Source organism: Cricetulus griseus, chromosome 3 (genome assembly GCF_003668045.3).
Source record: "Cricetulus griseus strain 17A/GY chromosome 3, alternate assembly CriGri-PICRH-1.0, whole genome shotgun sequence".
Taxonomy (NCBI): domain Eukaryota; kingdom Metazoa; phylum Chordata; class Mammalia; order Rodentia; family Cricetidae; genus Cricetulus; species Cricetulus griseus.
This window is the reverse complement of record NC_048596.1, coordinates 194,262,679-194,269,936: the sequence shown is the minus strand read 5'-3', so window position 1 is coordinate 194,269,936 and position 7,258 is coordinate 194,262,679.

The following is a 7,258-nucleotide window of genomic DNA, read 5'->3' as shown; positions in this document are numbered from 1 at the left end:
CTGGATGGGAAGAGCTGAGCACACAGGTATAACGGAAGCATCCCATCTTTTCTCTGCAGCAAGACATTGCTAGTTCATTTGTTCTGGCTCTGACTGTCTCCATTCAATGTCGCTTCAAGCTCTAAACTGAAAGTGGAAACTTTCTTTGAAGTTGAAGAGATCAATCCAGAGGACAAACAGCAATTGAGAGTTTTTTCTGTTCCAAGTTCTGAAAACTAGAGACATCCCTATTGTTTCTTCCCTGATTTGAAACCACACAGGGCTCAGAAGTCAACCCCAAATGATTCATTGGCCCAGCCCTTGTTACTATGTATTCAGAATGCTTTTCTTTAAAAGATGTTTATTGGCGCACTAATTACTTATATTCTGGGTTGTGGGATATTTTGTTTCATGCTTACTGTGTTTAATGAGTAGATGACAGTCGTTGGCATAGTGATTATTTCTTTGTATTGAGAACAAAATCCTTTGTTAACTGTTTTTGAAGTGTGCATTTGAGTGTTGCTGACCGTGGTTAGCCTGCTGCGCTGCAGAACATTACTTCTGTTCTTCTCATCTGTGCTCCCAAATACAATAACCATCTTCTCTGTACCACTGCCACCCACCCGCCCCATGCCTTTCCCATCCTCTCGTAACCACTGCTCAAATGTTTCTCTCTCCCGTCCACATCCCTAGCTTCTGTATGAGTGAGAAGACTCAGATGCATCTCTAGGTCTGACTTATTTCACTGAACAGTGTCCTTAAGTTCTATTCACAGGGCCACAAATAATGGGGTTTCACTATATTTTTTTGAGACAGGTTCTCACTATATAACTCTGGCTGTACTGAACTTGTTATGTAGACCAGGCTGGTCTTGAACTCACAGAGATCCACCTGCCTCTGCCTCTTGAGTGCTGGGATTAAAGGTGTGTGCCACCATGTATAGTAGGGCTTCACTTTTTATATCTTAGTAATATCTCCCTGGTTTCTATACCATATCTTATTCCTCTACTAACCTTTTAATGAACATATAGAGAATATCTTTTTTATTTTGTAATCTTTTTATTATATTTAGTTATTTTATTTTAGTTATTTCTTGTATATGTTTGCATTTATTATAGCTTGTATTTATTATGATTAATACACATTAGTATTATGAATTATATTGCTATATGTCCATACACAAATACACCATTCACTAAATATATCCATCCACCCTGCCTGTCTCCCACTTATCTCTCCTCCTTTCCTGAAGGCCCAGCCCCCAGTGACCCCTTAACCTGAGATTCATCTTTGCTTTCCCACCATGACAGGATACTGAAACTTGGTCTTTGTGCCTAGTTTACTCTACTTAACACACTGACCTCCAGTTCCATCCATTTTCCTTCAAATGACAAAAATCTCATTCTCTTTTATGGCTAAATAAGGTTCCACAGTATATGTACCACATTTCTTTGTTCAACTGTCCATTGACAGGCATCCAGACTGAGTCCATGTCCTGGCTCTTGTGAACAGTACTACAAAAAACATAACTGCAAATATGTTGTGTTGTTATCTTCCTGTGGATGTATACCTGGTGTGGTGTTTAAATAATAATGACCTCCATAGGCTCATATATTCAAATGCTTAGTTACCAGGGAGGGGAACTCTTTGTTTGGATTAGAAGGATTAGGAGGTATGACCTTGTTGGAGGAAGTATGTCACTGGAGGTGAGCTTTGAGGTTTTAAAAATCCATGCCAGGCCCAATCTCTCTCTCTCTCTCTCTCTCTCTCTCTCTCTCTCTCTCTCTCTCTGCGCCTGTGGATCAGAATGTAGCTCTCAGCTACTGCTCCAGCACCATGCATGCCACCATGATGATGATAATGATCTAAACTTCTGAAAGTGTAAGCCAGCCCCCAATTAAATGCTTTCTTTCCTAAGTGCTGCCTTGGTCATGGTGTCTCTCCACAGCATGACCATTGTGACTAGGACACTAAGGAATAGGACCACTGGGTCAGGACAGTTCTGCTTCTATGCTAACTTCATACTGTCTGGCTGTGCAGAAGGACCAGTATTTGCAGATGTTTTTGCTTTGCTTGTTTGTTTGCTTTAGAATTCTGTTGTGAGATATACACATCGTAATTCTTTAATTTAACAATTTCATGCATGTGTATAATGAATTTCTATCATTTTCATTCTTCATAACTTCTCATCCCTCTCCCACTGAAGCCCTTATTCTTCCCAACAAGCTCCTCCTGCTGGCCTGTCTTGTGTGTGAGTATATATGTGGGGATGCAGGTGGGAGAGAGAGAGATAGGGAGGGAGGGAGAGATGAAAGAAACTGAGTTTCATTAGTGAAGTTTGCATGAGCATGGGTGAAGGGTTATTTCCTGGAGCAAGAAACACTTAACAGTGGCCACACCAGTGAAGAAAACGACTTCCCTTCCCAGCAACCACCAACTCCAATAGTCACTCGAGGAGAGGTGCAGCCCCTCCCCTCTCTATGGTGCCATGTTGATTGACTTGATCATCTGCAGATCTTGTTCTGGAAACCACAGTGCTGTGAGTTCATGTGTGCAGTGCCTGTCATGTCCAGAAGAGGACTCCAGTCCTCCACAGACTCTCGCTCTTATAGTCTTCCCCACCCTTCCATAATGGTCCCTGAGTGTTGGTGGGAAGGGTTGATACAAGTGTCTCATGGCTGACTGAGCACTCCCCTGCCACTGTCCTCTGCCCTCTGACCAGCAGTGACCACTGCACACCGAAACTGTTCCTCTGTGGTCTGAGGACTACCTGGATGTCATATGCTGGGTTTAGTCAGATAGTTATGAATTTATGGCTGTTGGAAATAAGGTTCCTTCTCTGATTTACTTCAACTCCATTAATGGGAGGGAAGCTATTGCTTTTGTATGTTGGTTTTGCATCCTGAAAGTTTACTGAATCTGTCTGTCTGTCCTAATAGTCTCTTGGTGGAGCCCTTAGTAGGCTTTTTATTATATGGAAACAAGAATTGAGTGACTTTCTCCCTCCTACTCATCTGTCTTGAGTTCTTCCTCTTGCCCACTTGCTCTGTGAAGATTCTCACCATTATGTTGATAATATTGATAAGAATGGACACCCTTGTCTCATTCATGATCTTAGAAAAATACTTAAATTTCCTTGTTGTTAAGACATAAGCTATGAACTTGTCACAGAAGTCTGTACTATGCTGAGGTGTGATCTTTTTATACCTAATTTGTTCAGGAATTTCACCATGAAGGGAAGTTGGATCTTATAAAATGTTCTTTTGAAATCTATTGTGATGACAGTGTGGTTTTTATCCTTGACTGCTTATTCATATGTATTACATTTATTGATTTGAATATCTTGAACCTCCTTGCATTCCTGGAATTAAGCCAACATGATTACAATGTGTGAGCTTTTTATTGTGTTGTTGAATTTAATCTGCAAATATTTTGTTGAATATTTTTGCACTGATGATCATTAGGGGATGTTTATCTGGGGTTTTCTTTTTGTTGTTGTCCTTATCAGGTTTGATGGACATCATGTTACCTTGTTTTCTGGATTTCTTACATTTCTGCTTTAGTACTTATGCATCTGTTGGGATGGTTCTCTGTTCTGCTTGTATGTAATGACTTTCTCAGTAAGCAACTTTACCCTTGGCTTGTGAAGTATGGTGTCAATTTCTTGTGTCAGCTGGATATGTTTCCAGTTGAGTCCTGTTGGGAAACCTCCCTGTGGCCTCTTTAGCTGGGCTTGGTGGGTTTGAGCACAAGAAATGTCATATCCATGAGAAGACCCACTGTCTGCAGGTCTTATAATAAGTCAAAGAGGTATGGTAAGACAACAGGGTATAAGGTTTGTGTCCTATGTGGTTAGTCTTACAGTGGGAGTGATCACCTCTATCAGCTGTTGAATGTCAGGGGACTTCCTCTGACATTGTGGCTATGGACTGTGTGTTTGGAAGTGATTTTGAGACTGGCTTCCACGAACATGGTGATAGTTTAAAGCCCTTGTCTTCTAATTGGATATTGGTACTTATCCAAAGGTCCCATGGAGAAAGGAAACACAGCTCCCTCTGCAGGACTCACACCCAGTCTTGTCAATAGAAGAGCCAGCTAGCCAAAGAGCAGAGGGAGGAGACTTAACCAATGTGGCTATGTGATCCAGACCTAACAGGAGCCTCCATTACTGTTGCCTTGGTACCTTCGGCCTTGCCGAGGGATAAGATGAGCTAGCTCCTACTAGTTGTCATGCAGGCACCACCACCACCCCAAGTGATTAACACAGAGTTAATCAGGTGACTGGCCCCAAACAATGGTGGGATATGAAATGAAGGCAGAGGTGCCAGGCTTTCAACCTGCTGTGGGTTACACTATGGGCCCAAGTAAGGAGTGAATGCTTTTTGGCAATAATAGCTTCAGGGCCTGGAGAGATACTCAATGGTTAAGAGCACCAGCAACTGGTGCAGAAGACCCAGGTTTAGTTCCCAGCACCTACACATTAGCTCACAGCTGTCTATAACTCTGGTTCTGGATATCTGGTGGCCTCTTTGGGCCTCTACAGGCATATGGTATTCATACAGACGTGCACACAAAATACTCATACACACATAGGAATTAAATTTTTAAATTTAATAATTATAAACAAGCTTTGAGGGGGGAAACATATCTTGTACATATATAGTAGAATGCACTAGGAAACCCTAAATTCTGTATGCAATAGTATTCAACCAACACTGAAATATCAGTGTAGAACTCCCTAGCTAAAGAAAATGTCACGTCTGGGTGATGGTGGTGCTCGCCTTTAATCCCAGCACTTGGGAGGCAGAGGCAGGCAGATCTCTGTGAGTTCGAGACCAGCCTGGTCTCCAGAGTGAGTGCTAGGATAGGCTCCAAAGCTACACAGAGAAACCCTGTCTCAAAAAAACAAACAAAAAAAATAGAAAGAAAATGCCACGTTTGTCAATGATCCCCTGATATAGCCAGCAACTATACAGATTGGCTGGTAGGAGAGTAGGCCCTCTGGTGTGTGGTAGTCTAAAAGGATGCACTGGCCACAGTTCATCAAACACAGATAAATACAAGAAAAGACACAAGGTGAAACCCAACTGTCCAGTTCCTGGCAGTATCTACAACAAACAGCTAACAGCAGCCATATATCAGACTGTAACCATTTGGGGAAATTTCCTCCCACAAGCAGCCATTCTGCAGAAAAATAAATACTGACACAAATTGTGTCTCACAATGATACATTGATAAAAACTCCCAGTACCAACCTTGAGGTCACAGGAAAATGACTCACAGATTCTGTAGTTTGCAGCCAGCAACCCATAGACCATTTCCACGTTTTTCAGTCATTTTCAATGAATTCAAGTGGAAGTTGGTGTTTTAGTCAAGTAGGTACACCTAAGCCCTAAAGCATTTTTGGGTTTTGTTTTTTAATGGTAAATATTTAGTTCACTTTCTCAAAACTGAATATGTCATTCGAATGCATCTCTAGGCAGTTCTCCCTTACAATGGCTGTCCTGGGTTTGTAGAATCAGAGTGACAGCTCCAGGCAATACACAGGGCTTCACATCATGCTTATTGCTCTTGTTATTCCGCTTATTTGGGAAACACGGTCCTGACCAAAGCCAGCTCTAGTGAGGACAGAAGTCACACTTCTTAGAAGTCTTGTTCCCAGCAGGCCTCCACAATCTCCAGGATGGTGCTCTGTGACCTAATATGTATGTGGTCTATTTTAGAGAAAGTTCCATGTGCTACTTAATGCATTCTGCAACTGCTGGATGGAGAGTTTTGTCAATATATGTTAAGTGCATTTGATCTGTAGCATTTTAACTCTGATGCTTCTCTGTTGTTCTTTTGGATGGGTCTAGATGCTGGGGTGTTGAAATACCCAAGCATCATTTACTAGAGCTTACATCTCTCTTTAGGTTTATTGGTGAGATATGCATATGTATATGTATATAAACCTACATATGAATTATCTGGGGCTGGAGTGATGACTCAGCTGCTAAGAGCACATAATCCTCTTGCAAAAGATTGAAGTTCAGTTTGCAGCACCCACACTGGGCAACTCACAACTATCTGAAACTCTAGCTCCAGAGATCCAATACCCTCTTTTGGCCTCTGAGGGCACCTCATACACACACACACACACACACACACACACACACACACACACACACACACAATTCAAAATCAAATCTTTTTTTAACATTGAGTTATCTGTAGTCTTGTAATAATATCCTGCTGATTTGATCTCTTGACCACGACACAGAACCATTTTTTTTCTTGTCACACTCTTTCTGTCTGAAAGTCTGTTCTGTCAGATATGAGCACAGCTATTCAAGCTTGATTTTGAATCCCAATTAGTGTCTTTACTGGCTCTCATGATACTGTTTCTTTTTCTTCCACCTCAGGCACAGTTTTTAATGTATGTCTGGAGTCTTGAATCTCCTCAGTTCTTGCTTACCTTGGAAGTCTTCATTTCTCCATCAGTTCTGAAAAGTATCTTTCCAAGGGTTGGTCTTCAATTCCCTCAGTATCTCCCCTTTGGTTCTTAGGAAAAACTTCCCGATTATATTAACCTTGATTGGCAATTGCTTTTATTTTAATTTTCTTCTCAGAATGTGAAAACAGCATCCTGTGTCTTCTTGCCTATGGGGTTTCTACTGAGAAATCTACTGGTGGTCTAACTGGAGTGCCCTTAAATGAGACTTGCCACGTTACTCCTAAGGGGTCTAAAATTCTGCCCTGAGCTTTTGGCTACAGTCTATTAGCTGAGCATGTTTTCCAGTCCCTCTGTTGGGAATTCATAGCTCTCCTGGAGGTGCTCGTGTCTTTCTGAGAGTTAGCCGGTTTTCTGCTATTATTTCATTGAGTGGGTTTTTAATTAATTGATGATTTCATACATGTGTATCCTGCATCTAGTCAGTAAGTTTTCTTCGCTCCTAAAGTTACCATCTTTCTCATTGAATATGCCAATCATGCAAACATTTTGTCTTTTAATGGTGTTCTTAATACCTTAGGAATTCTCTTTTTTTCTTTATTAATGTCTGAATGTGATCGCTTGAAAGATGTCTTCAAGCTCCAATCTGCTTTCTTGTGACCCCTACCCCATAGTTCTAGCACCCAGACAAAAACATATTACTGGCCACACCCAAGTCATGAGGGCAGGCCTATGACATGCAATTCTTAAGGACAGTATCTTTCATGTTCCCCATGCTGTAGCATTTAGAGTGTCCATGTCAGTGTCATTCTACTGAGTCATATCTGGCTCCTGAGACAACCACCCACT